This window comes from Heptranchias perlo, chromosome 35 (genome assembly GCF_035084215.1).
Source record: "Heptranchias perlo isolate sHepPer1 chromosome 35, sHepPer1.hap1, whole genome shotgun sequence".
Taxonomy (NCBI): Eukaryota; Metazoa; Chordata; class Chondrichthyes; order Hexanchiformes; family Hexanchidae; genus Heptranchias; species Heptranchias perlo.
In genome coordinates this window covers 22169359-22187862 of record NC_090359.1, presented here as the reverse complement: position 1 = coordinate 22187862, position 18504 = coordinate 22169359, and positions in this window count along the sequence as shown.

Below are 18504 nucleotides of genomic sequence, written 5' to 3'. Positions count from 1 at the left end.
GGCCGGCCAGCGCGCTCCGCCGGTCGGTCGTCCAAAAGTCAAGATGGACCCTCACATCTCTTACCTCACCTCTCCCACGCCTAATGGGAGCCCAGCTCTCGACCCCCTGGAGTTAACAGGCCCTCTGAATGGGAATCTAGCACTCACCTCGAGAGGAAGCAGCCAATATTCTACCCCGAAATCTACCAAGCTTTATGAATGGGAGGCCAGCACTCCACCTGAGAGGAGTGGAAGGATGCACTTGCGTTCATAAAGGGGCTTTCATGTCCTCAGGACTCCTAACAGTGTGAGAGAGGCAATAGGTTATGTTTCCTCGATTTTGGGCAGAGCAAGATCCCACAAGCAGCAATGAGATGGATGACCAGTTGGTCTGCATTTGGTGGTGTTTATGACCTGAATGGATGTTGGTCAGGGCAGCGGGAGAACACCCCTGCTTCAAAAAGCACCACGGGACCTTCTGCATTCACCTGACCAGGGAGATGGTTATCATCTAAAAGACGGCATCTCCGACAGTGCAGCACTCCCTCAGTACTGGACTATATGCTCAATGTCTCTGGAGCGGGGCTCGAACCCATGGTCTGCCTGACTCAGAGTGGGGGAGTTCTACCCACTGAGCCACGGCTGACATTTAAAGAAACCCAGGACTCTATCCTTAAACCTACCAGGGTCCCATTCACGTCACGATGGAGCTAAAGGTAAAATTCTGATTAGTGGTTCACCTCATTTGATATTTGAACTTTTTATCAGTGGCTCCGTGAGAGATTAGCGAGTGAAACACCAGATATAAAAACAATGCGGCCTCAAATTAAATTGATGACAAGGCTTCAGACTGCAAATTAGCCACAAGAAACAGCACAAATGCTTCAGCCCTTGCGTTTCCGCCAAGTTTTCTCGCGATCTTTGGTGGGAGATCAGTGGAACCATCAGTAAACGGCCAACTTTAGCCATTTACATCGCTTCTCCGGGGAGACAGGAAGGCGGAGACCTCTACCCACCCCGAAGGAAATTTCAGGCATTTGGGGTAGGGGGTTGGTTGGACTGCCTTTCATTGGAGCTGGCACCTTTAGGGGTAGAGGGTTGGATGGACGGCCATTCACAGGGCCTGGCACCTTTAGGGGTAGAGGGTTGGATGGACGGCCATTCACAGGGCCTGGCACCTTTAGGGGTAGAGGGTTGGCCTCCTACTGAAAAAGACTATGTTTAGGGGTGGAGAGTGCAGACACTCAGTGGGGAATTGACTTAAAGGCATCAATACGATGGGTGGGTGGGGTGGGGGCAGGGCACGGAGACACCAGAGCATGGAGACACCAGGGCACAGACACCAGGGCACATATACCAGGGCACAGAGACCAGGGCACGGAGACACCAGGGCACGGAGACACCAGGGCACGGAGACACCAGGGCATGGAGACACCAGGGCACGGAGACACCAGGGCACAGACACCAGGGCACATATACCAGGGCACAGAGACCAGGGCACGGAGACACCAGGGCACGGAGACACCAGGGCACGGAGACACCAGGGCACGGAGACACCAGGGCACGGAGACACCAGGGCATGGAGACACCAGGGCACGGAGACACCAGGGCACGGAGACACCAGGGCACGGAGACACCAGGGCACGGAGACACCAGGGCACGGAGACACCAGGGCATGGAGACACCAGGGCACAGACACCAGGGCACGGAGACACCAGGGCACAGACACCAGGGCACAGACACCAGGGCACGGAGACACCAGGGCACAGACACCAGGGCACAGACACCAGGGCACGGAGACACCAGGGCACAGACACCAGGGCACGGAGACACCAGGGCACAGACACCAGGGCACGGAGACACCAGGGCACGGAGACACCAGGGCACAGAGACACCAGGACACGGAGACACCAGGGCACAGACACCAGGGCACGGAGACACCAGGGCACAGACACCAGGGCACGGAGACACCAGGGCACGGAGACACCAGGACACGGAGACACCAGGGCACAGACACCAGGGCACGGAGACACCAGGGCACGGAGACACCAGGACAAGGAGACACCAGGGCACAGACACCAGGGCACGGAGACACCAGGGCACAGACACCAGGGCACGGAGACACAAAGGGGGTAATATTGACTTTGTGCGATAATGTAAACAGGGCATTATTGATTCAGCTGCCCGTTATACATCTCTCCCGATTTTCTTTAGTATTGATTTCACATGGCACTGCCTGCAATTGTCCAACACACATTGACAGCCTGCAAGAAAGTGCCCACAGCACAACACCCCCCACCCCCCCAGAATTTAACTTAAAGGGAGTGGCCATTTGGGCAAGATCTGTGAGGACGATCGAGAGCAGAGAGAGAGAGGGGCTCAACAGTAGAGATCAGAACTCACAGCTATCTGGTCACGAGGCAGGCAAATCTATCTCTCTCTATATGTGTGACTCTCTCTCACTGTGTCTCTCTCTATATGTGTGACTCTCTCTCACTGTGTCTCTCTCTCTCTGTGACTCTCTCTAACTGTGTCTCTCTCGCTCTCTGTGTGACTCTCTCTCACTGTGTCTATCTCTCTCTGTATGTGTGACTCTCTCTCACTGTGTGTGTCTCTCTCTCTCTCTCTGTGCATGACTCTCTCACTGTGTGTCTCTCTCTCTCTGTGTCTCTCGCTCACTGTGTGTCTCTCTCTGTATGTGTGTCTCTCGCTCACTGTGTCTCTCTCTCTCTCACTGTGTCTCTCGCTCACTGTGTCTCTCTCTCTCTGTGCGTGACTCTCTCTCACTGTGTCTCTCTCTCTGTATGTATGTCTCTCGCTCACTGTGTGTCTCTCTCTCTGTGTGTGACTCTCTCACTATGTCTCTCTCTCTCTGTATGTGTGACTCTCTCTCACTGTCTCTCTCTGTGTGTGTGACTCTCTCTCACTGTGTCTCTCTCTCTGTGACTCTCTCACTGTGTCTGTGTGTGTGTGTGTGACTCTCTCTCACTGTATCTCTCTCTGTATGTGTGACTCTCTCTCACTGTATCTCTCTCTCTGTGACTCTCTCTCACTGTATCTCTCTCTCTCTCTCTCTGTGACTCTCTCTCACTGTGTGTCTCTCACTCTGTATGTGTGACTCTCTCTCATTGTGTCTGTGTGTGTGTGACTCTCTCTCACTGTGTCTCTCTCGCTCTGTGACTCTCTCACTGTGTCTATTTCGCTGTGTGTGTGTGTGACTCTCTCTTACTGTGTCTCTCGCTCTCTCTCTCTCTGTAACTCTCTCTCACTGTGTGTCTCTCTCTCTGTGTGACTCTCTCTCACTGTGTCTCTCTCTGTGTGTGTGTGTGACTCTCTCTCGCTGTATCTATCTCTGTGTGTGTGACTCTCTCTCGCTGTATCTCTCTCTCTCTCTGTGTGACTCTCTCTCACTGTATCTATCTCTCTGTGTGTGTGAATCTCTCTCACTGTATCTCTATCTCTGTGTGTGTGACTCTCTCTCACTGTATCTAACTCTGTGTGTGTGACTCTCTCTCGCTGTATCTCTCTCTGTGTGTGTGACTCTCTCTCACTGTATCTATCTCTGTGTGTGTGACTCTCTCTCGCTGTATCTATCTCTCCATGTGTGACTCTCTCTCACTGTATCTCTCTCTCTGTGTGTGTGTGACTCTCTCTCACTGTATCTCTATCTCTGTGTGTGTGTGACTCTCTCTCGCTGTATCTATCTCTCTGTGTGTGTGACTCTCTCGCTGTATCTATCTCTCTGTGTGTGTGACTCTCTCTCGCTGTATCTATCTCTGTGTGTGTGTGTGACTCTCTCTCGCTGTATCTAACTCTGTGTGTGTGACTCTCTCTCACTGTATCTATCTCTCTGTGTGTGTGACTCTCTCTCACTGTCTCTATCTCTGTGTGTGTGTGACTCTCTCTCGCTGTATCTATCTCTCTGTGTGTGTGACTCTCTCTCACTGTATTTATCTCTGTGTGTGTGTGACTCTCTCTCACTGTATCTATCTCTGTGTGTGTGTGACTCTCTCTCGCTGTATCTCTATCTGTGTGTGTGTGTGACTCTCTCTCGCTGTATCTCTATCTCTGTGTGTGTGTGACTCTCTCTCACTGTATCTCTATCTCTCTGTGTGTGTGACTCTCTCTCGCTGTATCTATCTGTGTGTGTGTGTGACTCTCTCTCGCTGTATCTCTATCTGTGTGTGTGTGTGACTCTCTCTCGCTGTATCTCTATCTCTGTGTGTGTGACTCTCTCTCGCTGTATCTATCTCTGTGTGTGTGTGACTCTCTCTCACTGTATCTATCTCTGTGTGTGTGTGACTCTCTCTCGCTGTATCTATCTCTGAGTGTGTGTGACTCTCTCTCACTGTATCTATCTCTGTGTGTGTGTGACTCTCTCTCGCTGTAACTATCTCTGTGTGTGTGTGACTCTCTGTCACTGTATCTCTCTGTGTGTGTGTGACTCTCTCTCGCTGTATCTATATCTGTGTGTGTGTGACTCTCTCTCACTGTATCTATCTCTGTGTGTGTGACTCTCTCTCGCTGTAGCTCTATCTCTGTATGTGTGACTCTCTCTCGCTGTATCTATCTCTCTGTATCTGTGACTCTCTCTCACTGTATCTATCTCTGTGTGTGTGTCACTCTCTCTCGCTGTATCTATCTCTGTGTGTGTGACTCTCTCTCGCTGTATCTATCTCTCTGTGTGTGTGACTCTCTCTCACTGTATCTATCTGTGTGTGTGTGTGTGACTCTCTCTCGCTGTATCTATCTCTGTGTGCGTGTGACTCTCTGTCACTGTATCTCTCTCTGTGTGTGTGTGACTCTCTCTCACTGTATCTATCTGTGTGTGTCTGACTCTCTCTCGCTGTATCTCTCTCTGTGTGTGTGTGTGACTCTCTCTCACTGTATCTATCTCTGTGTGTGTGTGACTCTCTCTCGCTGTATCAATCTCTGTGTGTGTGTGACTCTCTCTCGCTGTATCTATCTCTCTCTGTGTGTGACTCTCTCTCACTGTATCTATCTCTCTGTGTGTGTGACTCTCTCTCGCTGTATCTATCTCTGTGTGTGTGTGACTCTCTCTCACTGTATCTATCTCTGTGTGTGTGTGTGACTCTCTCTCGCTGTATCTCTCTCTCTGTGTGTGTGTGACTCTCTCTCACTGTATCTATCTCTGTGTGTGTGACTCTCTCTCGCTGTGTCTATCTCTCCATGTGTGACTCTCTCTCACTGTATCTCTGTGTGTGTGTGTGTGTGACTCTCTCTTACTGTATCTCTATCTCTGTGTGTGTGTGATTCTCTCTCGCTGTATCTATCTCTCTGTGTGTGTGACTCTCTCGCTGTATCTATCTCTCTGTGTGTGTGACTCTCTCTCGCTGTATCTATCTCTGTGTGTGTGTGTGACTCTCTCTCACTGTATCTCTGTGTGTGTGTGTGTGACTCTCTCTCACTGTATCTATCTCTCTGTGTGTGTGTGACTCTCTCTCACTGTCTCTATCTCTCTGTGTGTGTGACTCTCTCTCGCTGTATCTATCTCTGTGTGTGTGACTCTCTCTCACTGTATCTATCTCTCTGTGTGTGACTCTCTCTCACTGTCTCTATCTCTCTGTGTGTGTGACTCTCTCTCGCTGTTTCTATCTCTCTGTGTGTGTGACTCTCTCTCACTGTATTTATCTCTGTGTGTGTGTGACTCTCTCTCACTGTATCTATCTCTGTGTGTGTGTGACTCTCTCTCGCTGTATCTATCTCTGTGTGTGTGTGTGACTCTCCCTCGCTGTATCTCTATCTCTGTGTGTGTGTGACTCTCTCTCACTGTATCTCTATCTCTCTGTGTGTGTGACTCTCTCTCTCTGTATCTATCTGTGTGTGTGTGTGACTCTCTCTCGCTGTATCTCTATCTGTGTGTGTGTGTGACTCTCTCTCGCTGTATCTCTATCTCTGTGTGTGTGACTCTCTCTCGCTGTATCTATCTCTGTGTGTGTGTGACTCTCTCTCACTGTATCTATCTCTGTGTGTGTGTGACTCTCTCTCGCTGTATCTATCTCTGAGTGTGTGTGACTCTCTCTCACTGTATCTATCTCTGTGTGTGTGTGACTCTCTCTCGCTGTAACTATCTCTGTGTGTGTGTGACTCTCTGTCACTGTATCTCTCTGTGTGTGTGTGTGACTCTCTCTCGCTGTATCGATCTCTGTGTGTGTGTGACTCTCTCTCACTGTATCTATATCTGTGTGTGTGACTCTCTCTCGCTGTATCTCTATCTCTGTATGTGTGACTCTCTCTCGCTGTATCTATCTCTCTGTATCTGTGACTCTCTCTCACTGTATCTATCTCTCTGTGTGTGTGTGACTCTCTCTCACTGTATCTATCTCTCTGTGTGTGTGACTCTCTCTCGCTGTATCTATCTCTCTGTGTGTGTGTGACTCTCTCTCACTGTATCTATCTCTGTGTGTGTGACTCTCTCTCGCTGTATCTATCTCTCTGTGTGTGTGACTCTCTCTCACTGTATCTATCTGAGTGTGTGTGTGTGACTCTCTCTCGCTGTATCTATCTCTGTGTGCGTGTGACTCTCTGTCACTGTATCTCTCTCTGTGTGTGTGTGACTCTCTCTCACTGTATCTATCTGTGTGTGTCTGACTCTCTCTCGCTGTATCTCTCTCTCTGTGTGTGTGTGACTCTCTCTCACTGTATCTATCTCTGTGTGTGTGTGACCTTCTCTCGCTGTATCAATCTCTGTGTGTGTGACTCTCTCTCGCTGTATCTATCTCTGTGTGTGTGTAACTCTCTCTCGCTGTATCTATCTCTGTGTGTGTGTGACTCTCTCTCACTGTATCTATCTCTCTGTGTGTGTGTGACTCTCTCTCGCTGTATCTCTCTCTCTGTGTGTGTGTGACTCTCTCTCACTGTATCTATCTCTGTGTGTGTGTGACTCTCTCTCGCTGTATCAATCTCTGTGTGTGTGTGACTCTCTCTCGCTGTATCTATCTCTCTGTGTGTGTGTGACTCTCTCTCACTGTATCTATCTCTGTGTGTGTGTAACTCTCTCTCACTATCTCTATCTCTCTGTGTGTGTGACTCTCTCTTGCTGCATCTATCTCTGTGTGTGTGACTCTCTCTCACTGTATCTATCTCTCTGTGTGTGTGACTCTCTCTCACTGTCTCTATCTCTCTGTGTGTGTGACTCCCTCTCGCTGTATCTATCTCTCTGTGTGTGTGAGACTCTCTCTCACTGTATCTATCTCTGTGTGTGTGTGACTCTCTCTCGCTGTATCTCTATCTGTGTGTGTGTGTGACTCTCTCTCGCTGTATCTCTATCTCTGTGTGTGTGTGACTCTCTCTCACTGTATCTCTATCTCTCTGTGTGTGTGACTCTCTCTCACTGTCTCTCTCTGTGTGTGTGACTCTCTCTCACTGTGTCTCTCTCTCTGTGACTCTCTCACTGTGTCTGTGTGTGTATGTGTGACTCTCTCTCACTGTATCTCTCTCTGTATGTGTGACTCTCTCTCACTGTATCTCTCTCTCTCTCTCTGTGTGACTCTCTCTCACTGTGTGTCTCTCACTCTGTATGTGTGACTCTCTCTCATTGTGTCTGTGTGTGTGTGACTCTCTCTCACTGTGTCTCTCTCGCTCTGTGACTCTCTCACTGTGTCTATCTCGCTGTGTGTGTGTGTGACTCTCTCTTACTGTGTCTCTCCCTCTCTCTCTCTCTGTAACTGTCTCTCACTGTGTGTCTCTCTCTCTGTGTGACTCTCTCTCACTGTGTCTCTCTCTGTGTGTGTGTGTGACTCTCTCTCGCTGTATCTATCTCTGTGTGTGTGACTCTCTCTCGCTGTATCTCTCTCTCTCTCTGTGTGACTCTCTCTCACTGTATCTATCTCTCCGTGTGTGTGACTCTCTCTCACTGTATCTAACTCTGTGTGTGTGACTCTCTCTCGCTGTATCTATCTCTGTGTGTGTGACTCTCTCTCACTGTATCTATCTCTGTGTGTGTGACTCTCTCTCGCTGTATCTATCTCTCCATGTGTGACTCTCTCTCACTGTATCTCTCTCTCTGTGTGTGTGTGACTCTCTCTCACTGTATCTCTATCTCTGTGTGTGTGTGACTCTCTCACTGTATCTATCTCTGTGTGTGTGTGACTCTCTCTCGCTGTATCTATCTCTCTGTGTGTGTGACTCTCTCGCTGTATCTATCTCTGTGTGTGTGTGACTCTCTCTCGCTGTATCTATCTCTGTGTGTGTGTGTGACTCTCTCTCACTGTATCTCTGTGTGTGTGTGTGTGACTCTCTCTCACTGTATCTATCTCTCTGTGTGTGTGTGACTCTCTCTCACTGTATCTATCTCTGTGTGTGTGTGACTCTCTCTCACTGTATCTATCTCTGTGTGTGTGTGACTCTCTCTCGCTGTATCTCTATCTGTGTGTGTGTGTGACTCTCTCTCGCTGTATCTCTATCTCTGTGTGTGTGTGACTCTCTCTCACTGTAACTCTATCTCTCTGTGTGTGTGACTCTCTCTCGCTGTATCTATCTGTGTGTGTGTGTGACTCTCTCTCGCTGTATCTCTATCTCTGTGTGTGTGACTCTCTCTCACTGTATCTATCTCTGTGTGTGTGTGACTCTCTCTCACTGTATCTATCTCTGTGTGTGTGTGACTCTCTCTCGCTGTATCTATCTCTGTGTGTGTGTGACTCCCTCTCACTGTATCTATCTCTGTGTGTGTGTGACTCTCTCTCGCTGTATCTATCTCTCTGTGTGTGTGACTCTCTGTCACTGTATCCCTCTCTGTGTGTGTGTGACTCTCTCTCGCTGTATCTATCTCTGTGTGTGTGTGACTCTCTCTCGCTGTATCGATCTCTGTGTGTGTGACTCTCTCTCGCTGTATCTCTATCTCTGTGTGTGTGACTCTCTCTCGCTGTATCTATCTCTCTGTATCTGTGACTCTCTCTCACTATATCTATCTCTGTGTGTGTGTGACTCTCTCTCACTGTATCTATCTCTGTGTGTGTGTCACTCTCTCTCGCTGTATCTATCTCTGTGTGTGTGACTCTCTCTCGCTGTATCTATCTCTCTGTGTGTGTGACTCTCTCTCACTGTATCTATCTGTGTGTGTGTGTGTGACACTCTCTCGCTGTATCTATCTCTGTGTGCGTGTGACTCTCTGTCACTGTATCTCTCTCTGTGTGTGTGTGACTCTCTCTCACTGTATCTATCTGTGTGTGTCTGACTCTCTCTCGCTGTATCTCTCTCTCTCTGTGTGTGTGACTCTCTCTCACTGTATCTATCTCTGTGTGTGTGTGACTCTCTCTCGCTGTATCAATCTCTGTGTGTGTGTGACTCTCTCTCGCTGTATCTATCTCTCTCTGTGTGTGACTCTCTCTCACTGTATCTATCTCTGTGTGTGTGTGACTCTCTCTCGCTGTATCTATCTCTGTGTGTGTGTGACTCTCTCTCACTGTATCTATCTCTCTGTGTGTGTGTGACTCTCTCTCGCTGTATCTCTCTCTCTGTGTGTGTGAGACTCTCTCTCACTGTATCTATCTCTGTGTGTGTGTGACTCTCTCTCACTGTATCTATCTGTGTGTGTGTGTGACTCTCTCTCGCTGTATCTCTATCTGTGTGTGTGTGTGACTCTCTCTCGCTGTATCTCTATCTCTGTGTGCGTGTGACTCTCTCTCACTGTATCTCTATCTCTCTGTGTGTGTGACTCTCTCTCACTGTCTCTCTCTGTGTGTGTGACTCTCTCTCACTGTGTCTCTCTGTGACTCTCTCACTGTGTCTGTGTGTGTATGTGTGACTCTCTCTCACTGTATCTCTCTCTGTATGTGTGACTCTCTCTCACTGTATCTCTCTCTCTCTCTCTGTGTGACTCTCTCTCACTGTGTGTCTCTCACTCTGTATGTGTGACTCTCTCTCATTGTGTCTGTGTGTGTGTGACTCTCTCTCACTGTGTCTCTCTCGCTCTGTGACTCTCTCACTGTGTCTATCTCGCTGTGTGTGTGTGTGACTCTCTCTTACTGTGTCTCTCCCTCTCTCTCTCTCTGTAACTCTCTCTCACTGTGTGTCTCTCTATCTGTGTGACTCTCTCTCACTGTGTCTCTCTGTGTGTGTGTGTGTGACTCTCTCTCGCTGTATCTATCTCTGTGTGTGTGACTCTCTCTCGCTGTATCTCTCTCTCTCTCTGTGTGACTCTCTCTCACTGTATCTATCTCTCTGTGTGTGTGACTCTCTCTCACTGTATCTAACTCTGTGTGTGTGACTCTCTCTCGCTGTATCTATCTCTGTGTGTGTGACTCTCTCTCACTGTATCTATCTGTGTGTGTGTGACTCTCTCTCGCTGTATCTATCTCTCCATGTGTGACTCTCTCTCACTGTATCTCTCTCTCTCTGTGTGTGTGACTCTCTCTCACTGTATCTCCATCTCTGTGTGTGTGTGACTCTCTCACTGTATCTATCTCTCTGTGTGTGTGTGACTCTCTCTCACTGTATCTCTCTCTCTGTGTGTGTGTGACTCTCTCACTGTATCTATCTCTCTATGTGTGACTCTCTCTCACTGTATCTCTCTCTGTGTGTGTGTGTGACTCTCTCTCACTGTATCTCTATCTCTGTGTGTGTGTGACTCTCTCTCGCTGTATCTATCTCTGTGTGTGTGACTCTCTCTCGCTGTATCTATCTCTGTGTGTGTGTGACTCTCTCTCACTGTATCTATCTCTGTGTGTGTGTGACTCTCTCTCGCTGTATCTATCTCTGTGTGTGTGTGACTCTCTGTCACTGTATCCCTCTCTGTGTGTGTGTGACTCTCTCTCGCTGTATCTATCTCTGTGTGTGTGTGACTCTCTCTCGCTGTATCGATCTCTGTGTGTGTGACTCTCTCTCGCTGTATCTCTATCTCTGTGTGTGACTCTCTCTCGCTGTATCTATCTCTCTGTATCTGTGACTCTCTCTCACTGTATCTATCTCTCTGTGTGTGTGACTCTCTCTCACTGTATCTATCTCTGTGTGTGTGTCACTCTCTCTCGCTGTATCTATCTCTGTGTGTGTGACTCTCTCTCGCTGTATCTATCTCTCTGTGTGTGTGACTCTCTCTCACTGTATCTATCTGTGTGTGTGTGTGTGACTCTCTATCGCTGTATCTATCTCTGTGTGCGTGTGACTCTCTGTCACTGTATCTATCTGTGTGTGTCTGAATCTCTCTCGCTGTATCTCTCTCTCTGTGTGTGTGACTCTCTCTCACTGTATCTATCTCTGTGTGTGTGTGACTCTCTCTCGCTGTATCAATCTCTGTGTGTGTGTGACTCTCTCTCGCTGTATCTATCTCTCTCTGTGTGTGACTCTCTCTCACTGTATCTATCTCTGTGTGTGTGTGACTCTCTCTCGCTGTATCTATCTCTGTGTGTGTGTGACTCTCTCTCACTGTATCTATCTCTCTGTGTGTGTGTGACTCTCTCTCGCTGTATCTCTCTCTCTCTCTCTGTGTGACTCTCTCTCACTGTATCTATCTCTGTGTGTGTGTGACTCTATCTCGCTGTATCAATCTCTGTGTGTGTGTGACTCTCTCTCGCTGTATCTATCTCTCTCTGTGTGTGACTGTCTCTCACTGTATCTCTGTGTGTGTGTGTGTGACTCTCTCTCACTGTATCTATCTCTCTGTGTGTGTGTGACTCTCTCTCACTGTATCTATCTCTGTGTGTGTGTAACTCTCTCTCACTGTCTCTATCTCTCTGTGTGTGTGACTCTCTCTTGCTGTATCTATCTCTGTGTGTGTGACTCTCTCTCACTGTATCTATCTCTCTGTGTGTGTGACTCTCTCTCACTGTCTCTATCTCTCTGTGTGTGTGACTCTCTCTCGCTGTATCTATCTTTCTGTGTGTGTGACTCTCTCTCACTGTATCTATCTCTGTGTGTGTGTGACTCTCTCTCACTGTATCTATCTCTGTGTGTGTGTGACTCTCTCTCGCTGTATCTATCTCTGTGTGTGTGACTCTCTCTCACTGTATCTATCTCTCTGTGTGTGACTCTCTCTCACTGTCTCTATCTCTCTGTGTGTGTGACTCTCTCTCGCTGTTTCTATCTCTCTGTGTGTGTGACTCTCTCTCACTGTATTTATCTCTGTGTGTGTGTGACTCTCTCTCACTGTATCTATCTCTGTGTGTGTGACTCTCTCTCGCTGTATCTATCTCTCTGTGTGTGTGACTCTCTCTCGCTGTATCTCTATCTCTGTATGTGTGACTCTCTCTCGCTGTATCTATCTCTCTGTATCTGTGACTCTCTCTCACTGTATCTATCTCTCTGTGTGTGTGACTCTCTCTCACTGTATCTATCTCTGTGTGTGTGTCACTCTCTCTCGCTGTATCTATCTCTGTGTGTGTGACTCTCTCTCGCTGTATCTATCTCTCTGTGTGTGTGACTCTCTCTCACTGTATCTATCTGAGTGTGTGTGTGTGACTCTCTCTCGCTGTATCTATCTCTGTGTGCGTGTGACTCTCTGTCACTGTATCTCTCTCTGTGTGTGTGTGACTCTCTCTCACTGTATCTATCTGTGTGTGTCTGACTCTCTCTCGCTGTATCTCTCTCTCTGTGTGTGTGTGACTCTCTCTCACTGTATCTATCTCTGTGTGTGTGTGACCTTCTCTCGCTGTATCAATCTCTGTGTGTGTGACTCTCTCTCGCTGTATCTATCTCTCTGTGTGTGTGACTCTCTCTCGCTGTATCTATCTCTGTGTGTGTGTGACTCTCTCTCACTGTATCTATCTCTCTGTGTGTGTGTGACTCTCTCTCGCTGTATCTCTCTCTCTGTGTGTGTGTGACTCTCTCTCACTGTATCTATCTCTGTGTGTGTGTGACTCTCTCTCGCTGTATCAATCTCTGTGTGTGTGTGACTCTCTCTCGCTGTATCTATCTCTGTGTGTGTGTGACTCTCTCTCGCTGTATCTATCTCTCTGTGTGTGTGACTCTCTCTCACTGTCTCTATCTCTCTGTGTGTGTGACTCCCTCTCGCTGTATCTATCTCTCTGTGTGTGTGAGACTCTCTCTCACTGTATCTATCTCTGTGTGTGTGTGACTCTCTCTCACTGTATCTATCTCTGTGTGTGTGTGACTCTCTCTCGCTGTATCTCTATCTGTGTGTGTGTGTGACTCTCTCTCGCTGTATCTCTATCTCTGTGTGTGTGTGACTCTCTCTCACTGTATCTCTATCTGTCTGTGTGTGTGACTCTCTCTCACTGTCTCTCTCTGTGTGTGTGACTCTCTCTCACTGTGTCTCTCTCTCTGTGACTCTCTCACTGTGTCTGTGTGTGTATGTGTGACTCTCTCTCACTGTATCTCTCTCTGTATGTGTGACTCTCTCTCACTGTATCTCTCTCTCTCTCTCTGTGTGACTCTCTCTCACTGTGTGTCTCTCACTCTGTATGTGTGACTCTCTCTCATTGTGTCTGTGTGTGTGTGACTCTCTCTCACTGTGTCTCTCTCGCTCTGTGACTCTCTCACTGTGTCTATCTCGCTGTGTGTGTGTGTGACTCTCTCTTACTGTGTCTCTCCCTCTCTCTCTCTCTGTAACTGTCTCTCACTGTGTGTCTCTCTCTCTGTGTGACTCTCTCTCACTGTGTCTCTCTCTGTGTGTGTGTGTGACTCTCTTTCGCTGTATCTATCTCTGTGTGCGTGACTCTCTCTCGCTGTATCTCTCTCTCTCTCTGTGTGACTCTCTCTCACTGTATCTATCTCTCTGTGTGTGTGACTCTCTCTCACTGTATCTAACTCTGTGTGTGTGACTCTCTCTCGCTGTATCTATCTCTGTGTGTGTGACTCTCTCTCACTGTATCTATCTCTGTGTGTGTGACTCTCTCTCGCTGTATCTATCTCTCCATGTGTGACTCTCTCTCACTGTATCTCTCTCTCTGTGTGTGTGTGACTCTCTCTCACTGTATCTCTATCTCTGTGTGTGTGTGACTCTCTCACTGTATCTATCTCTGTGTGTGTGTGACTCTCTCTCGCTGTATCTATCTCTCTGTGTGTGTGACTCTCTCGCTGTATCTATCTCTCTGTGTGTGTGACTCTCTCTCGCTGTATCTATCTCTGTGTGTGTGTGTGACTCTCTCTCACTGCATCTGTGTGTGTGTGTGTGTGACTCTCTCTCACTGTATCTATCTCTCTGTGTGTGTGTGACTCTCTCTCACTGTATCTATCTCTGTGTGTGTGTGACTCTCTCTCACTGTATCTATCTCTGTGTGTGTGTGACTCTCTCTCGCTGTATCTCTATCTGTGTGTGTGTGTGACTCACTCTCGCTGTATCTCTATCTCTGTGTGTGTGTGACTCTCTCTCACTGTATCTCTATCTCTCTGTGTGTGTGACTCTCTCTCGCTGTATCTATCTGTGTGTGTGTGTGACTCTCTCTCGCTGTATCTCTATCTCTGTGTGTTTGACTCTCTCTCACTGTATCTTTCTCTCTGTGTGTGTGACTCTCTCTCACTGTATCTATCTCTGTGTGTGTGTGACTCTCTCTCGCTGTATCTATCTCTGTGTGTGTGTGACTCCCTCTCACTGTATCTATCTCTGTGTGTGTGTGACTCTCTCTCGCTGTATCTATCTCTCTGTGTGTGTGACTCTCTGTCACTGTATCCCTCTCTGTGTGTGTGTGACTCTCTCTCGCTGTATCTATCTGTGTGTGTGTGTGACTCTCTCTCGCTGTATCGATCTCTGTGTGTGTGACTCTCTCTCGCTGTATCTCTATCTCTGTGTGTGTGACTCTCTCTCGCTGTATCTATCTCTCTGTATCTGTGACTCTCTCTCACTGTATCTATCTCTCTGTGTGTGTGACTCTCTCTCACTGTATCTATCTCTGTGTGTGTGTCACTCTCTCTCGCTGTATCTATCTCTGTGTGTGTGACTCTCTCTCGCTGTATCTATCTCTCTGTGTGTGTGACTCTCTCTCACTGTATCTATCTGTGTGTGTGTGTGTGACTCTCTCTCGCTGTATCTATCTCTGTGTGCGTGTGACTCTCTGTCACTGTATCTCTCTCTGTGTGTGTGTGACTCTCTCTCACTGTATCTATCTGTGTGTGTCTGACTCTCTCTCGCTGTATCTCTCTGTGTGTGTGTGTGACTCTCTCTCGCTGTATCAATCTCTGTGTGTGTGTGACTCTCTCTCGCTGTATCTATCTCTCTCTGTGTGTGACTCTCTCTCACTGTATCTATCTCTGTGTGTGTGTGACTCTCTCTCGCTGTATCTATCTCTGTGTGTGTGTGACTCTCTCTCACTGTATCTATCTCTCTGTGTGTGTGTGACTCTCTCTCGCTGTATCTCTCTCTCTGTGTGTGTGAGACTCTCTCTCACTGTATCTATCTCTGTGTGTGTGTGACTCTCTCTCACTGTATCTATCTGTGTGTGTGTGTGACTCTCTCTCGCTGTATCTCTATCTGTGTGTGTGTGTGACTCTCTCTCGCTGTATCTCTATCTCTGTGTGTGTGTGACTCTCTCTCACTGTATCTCTATCTCTCTGTGTGTGTGACTCTCTCTCACTGTCTCTCTCTGTGTGTGTGACTCTCTCTCACTGTGTCTCTCTCTCTGTGACTCTCTCACTGTGTCTGTGTGTGTATGTGTGACTCTCTCTCACTGTATCTCTCTCTGTATGTGTGACTCTCTCTCACTGTATCTCTCTCTCTCTCTCTGTGTGACTCTCTCTCACTGTGTGTCTCTCACTCTGTATGTGTGACTCTCTCTCATTGTGTCTGTGTGTGTGTGATTCTCTCTCACTGTGTCTCTCTCGCTCTGTGACTCTCTCACTGTGTCTATCTCGCTGTGTGTGTGTGTGACTCTCTCTTACTGTGTCTCTCCCTCTCTCTCTCTCTGTAACTCTCTCTCACTGTGTGTCTCTCTCTCTGTGTGACTCTCTCTCACTGTGTCTCTCTGTGTGTGTGTGTGTGACTCTCTCTCGCTGTATCTATCTCTGTGTGTGTGACTCTCTCTCGCTGTATCTCTCTCTCTCTCTGTGTGACTCTCTCTCACTGTATCTATCTCTCTGTGTGTGTGACTCTCTCTCACTGTATCTAACTCTGTGTGTGTGACTCTCTCTCGCTGTATCTATCTCTGTGTGTGTGACTCTCTCTCACTGTATCTATCTCTGTGTGTGTGACTCTCTCTCGCTGTATCTATCTCTCCATGTGTGACTCTCTCTCACTGTATCTCTCTCTCTGTGTGTGTGTGACTCTCTCTCACTGTATCTCTATCTCTGTGTGTGTGTGACTCTCTCACTGTATCTATCTCTCTGTGTGTGTGTGACTCTCTCTCACTGTATCTCTCTCTCTGTGTGTGTGTGACTCTCTCACTGTATCTATCTCTCGATGTGTGACTCTCTCTCACTGTATCTCTCTCTGTGTGTGTGTGTGACTCTCTCTCACTGTATCTCTATCTCTGTGTGTGTGTGACTCTCTCTCGCTGTATCTATCTCTTTGTGTGTGACTCTCTCTCGCTGTATCTATCTCTGTGTGTGTGTGACTCTCTCTCACTGTATCTATCTCTGTGTGTGTGTGACTCTCTCTCGCTGTATCTATCTCTCTGTGTGTGTGACTCTCTCTCACTGTATCTATCTGTGTGTGTGTGTGTGACTCTCTATCGCTGTATCTATCTCTGTGTGCGTGTGACTCTCTGTCACTGTATCTATCTGTGTGTGTCTGAATCTCTCTCGCTGTATCTCTCTCTCTCTGTGTGTGTGACTCTCTCTCACTGTATCTATCTCTGTGTGTGTGTGACTCTCTCTCGCTGTATCAATCTCTGTGTGTGTGTGACTCTCTCTCGCTGTATCTATCTCTCTCTGTGTGTGACTCTCTCTCACTGTATCTATCTCTGTGTGTGTGTGACTCTCTCTCGCTGTATCTATCTCTGTGTGTGTGTGACTCTCTCTCACTGTATCTATCTCTCTGTGTGTGTGTGACTCTCTCTCGCTGTATCTCTCTCTCTCTCTCTGTGTGACTCTCTCTCACTGTATCTATCTCTGTGTGTGTGTGACTCTATCTCGCTGTATCAATCTCTGTGTGTGTGTGACTCTCTCTCGCTGTATCTATCTCTCTCTGTGTGTGACTGTCTCTCACTGTATCTCTGTGTGTGTGTGTGTGACTCTCTCTCACTGTATCTATCTCTCTGTGTGTGTGTGACTCTCTCTCACTGTATCTATCTCTGTGTGTGTGTAACTCTCTCTCACTGTCTCTATCTCTCTGTGTGTGTGACTCTCTCTTGCTGTATCTATCTCTGTGTGTGTGACTCTCTCTCACTGTATCTATCTCTCTGTGTGTGTGACTCTCTCTCACTGTCTCTATCTCTCTGTGTGTGTGACTCTCTCTCGCTGTATCTATCTTTCTGTGTGTGTGACTCTCTCTCACTGTATCTATCTCTGTGTGTGTGTGACTCTCTCTCACTGTATCTATCTCTGTGTGTGTGTGACTCTCTCTCGCTGTATCTATCTCTGTGTGTGTGACTCTCTCTCACTGTATCTATCTCTCTGTGTGTGACTCTCTCTCACTGTCTCTATCTCTCTGTGTGTGTGACTCTCTCTCGCTGTTTCTATCTCTCTGTGTGTGTGACTCTCTCTCACTGTATTTATCTCTGTGTGTGTGTGACTCTCTCTCACTGTATCTATCTCTGTGTGTGTGACTCTCTCTCGCTGTATCTATCTCTCTGTGTGTGTGACTCTCTCTCGCTGTATCTCTATCTCTGTATGTGTGACTCTCTCTCGCTGTATCTATCTCTCTGTATCTGTGACTCTCTCTCACTGTATCTATCTCTCTGTGTGTGTGACTCTCTCTCACTGTATCTATCTCTGTGTGTGTGTCACTCTCTCTCGCTGTATCTATCTCTGTGTGTGTGACTCTCTCTCGCTGTATCTATCTCTCTGTGTGTGTGACTCTCTCTCACTGTATCTATCTGAGTGTGTGTGTGTGACTCTCTCTCGCTGTATCTATCTCTGTGTGCGTGTGACTCTCTGTCACTGTATCTCTCTCTGTGTGTGTGTGACTCTCTCTCACTGTATCTATCTGTGTGTGTCTGACTCTCTCTCGCTGTATCTCTCTCTCTGTGTGTGTGTGACTCTCTCTCACTGTATCTATCTCTGTGTGTGTGTGACCTTCTCTCGCTGTATCAATCTCTGTGTGTGTGACTCTCTCTCGCTGTATCTATCTCTCTGTGTGTGTGACTCTCTCTCGCTGTATCTATCTCTGTGTGTGTGTGACTCTCTCTCACTGTATCTATCTCTCTGTGTGTGTGTGACTCTCTCTCGCTGTATCTCTCTCTCTGTGTGTGTGTGACTCTCTCTCACTGTATCTATCTCTGTGTGTGTGTGACTCTCTCTCGCTGTATCAATCTCTGTGTGTGTGTGACTCTCTCTCGCTGTATCTATCTCTCTGTGTGTGACTCTCTCTCACTGTATCTATCTCTGTGTGTGTGTAACTCTCTCTCACTGTCTCTATCTCTCTGTGTGTGTGACTCTCTCTTGCTGTATCTATCTCTGTGTGTGTGACTCTCTCTCACTGTATCTATCTCTCTGTGCGTGTGACTCTCTCTCACTGTC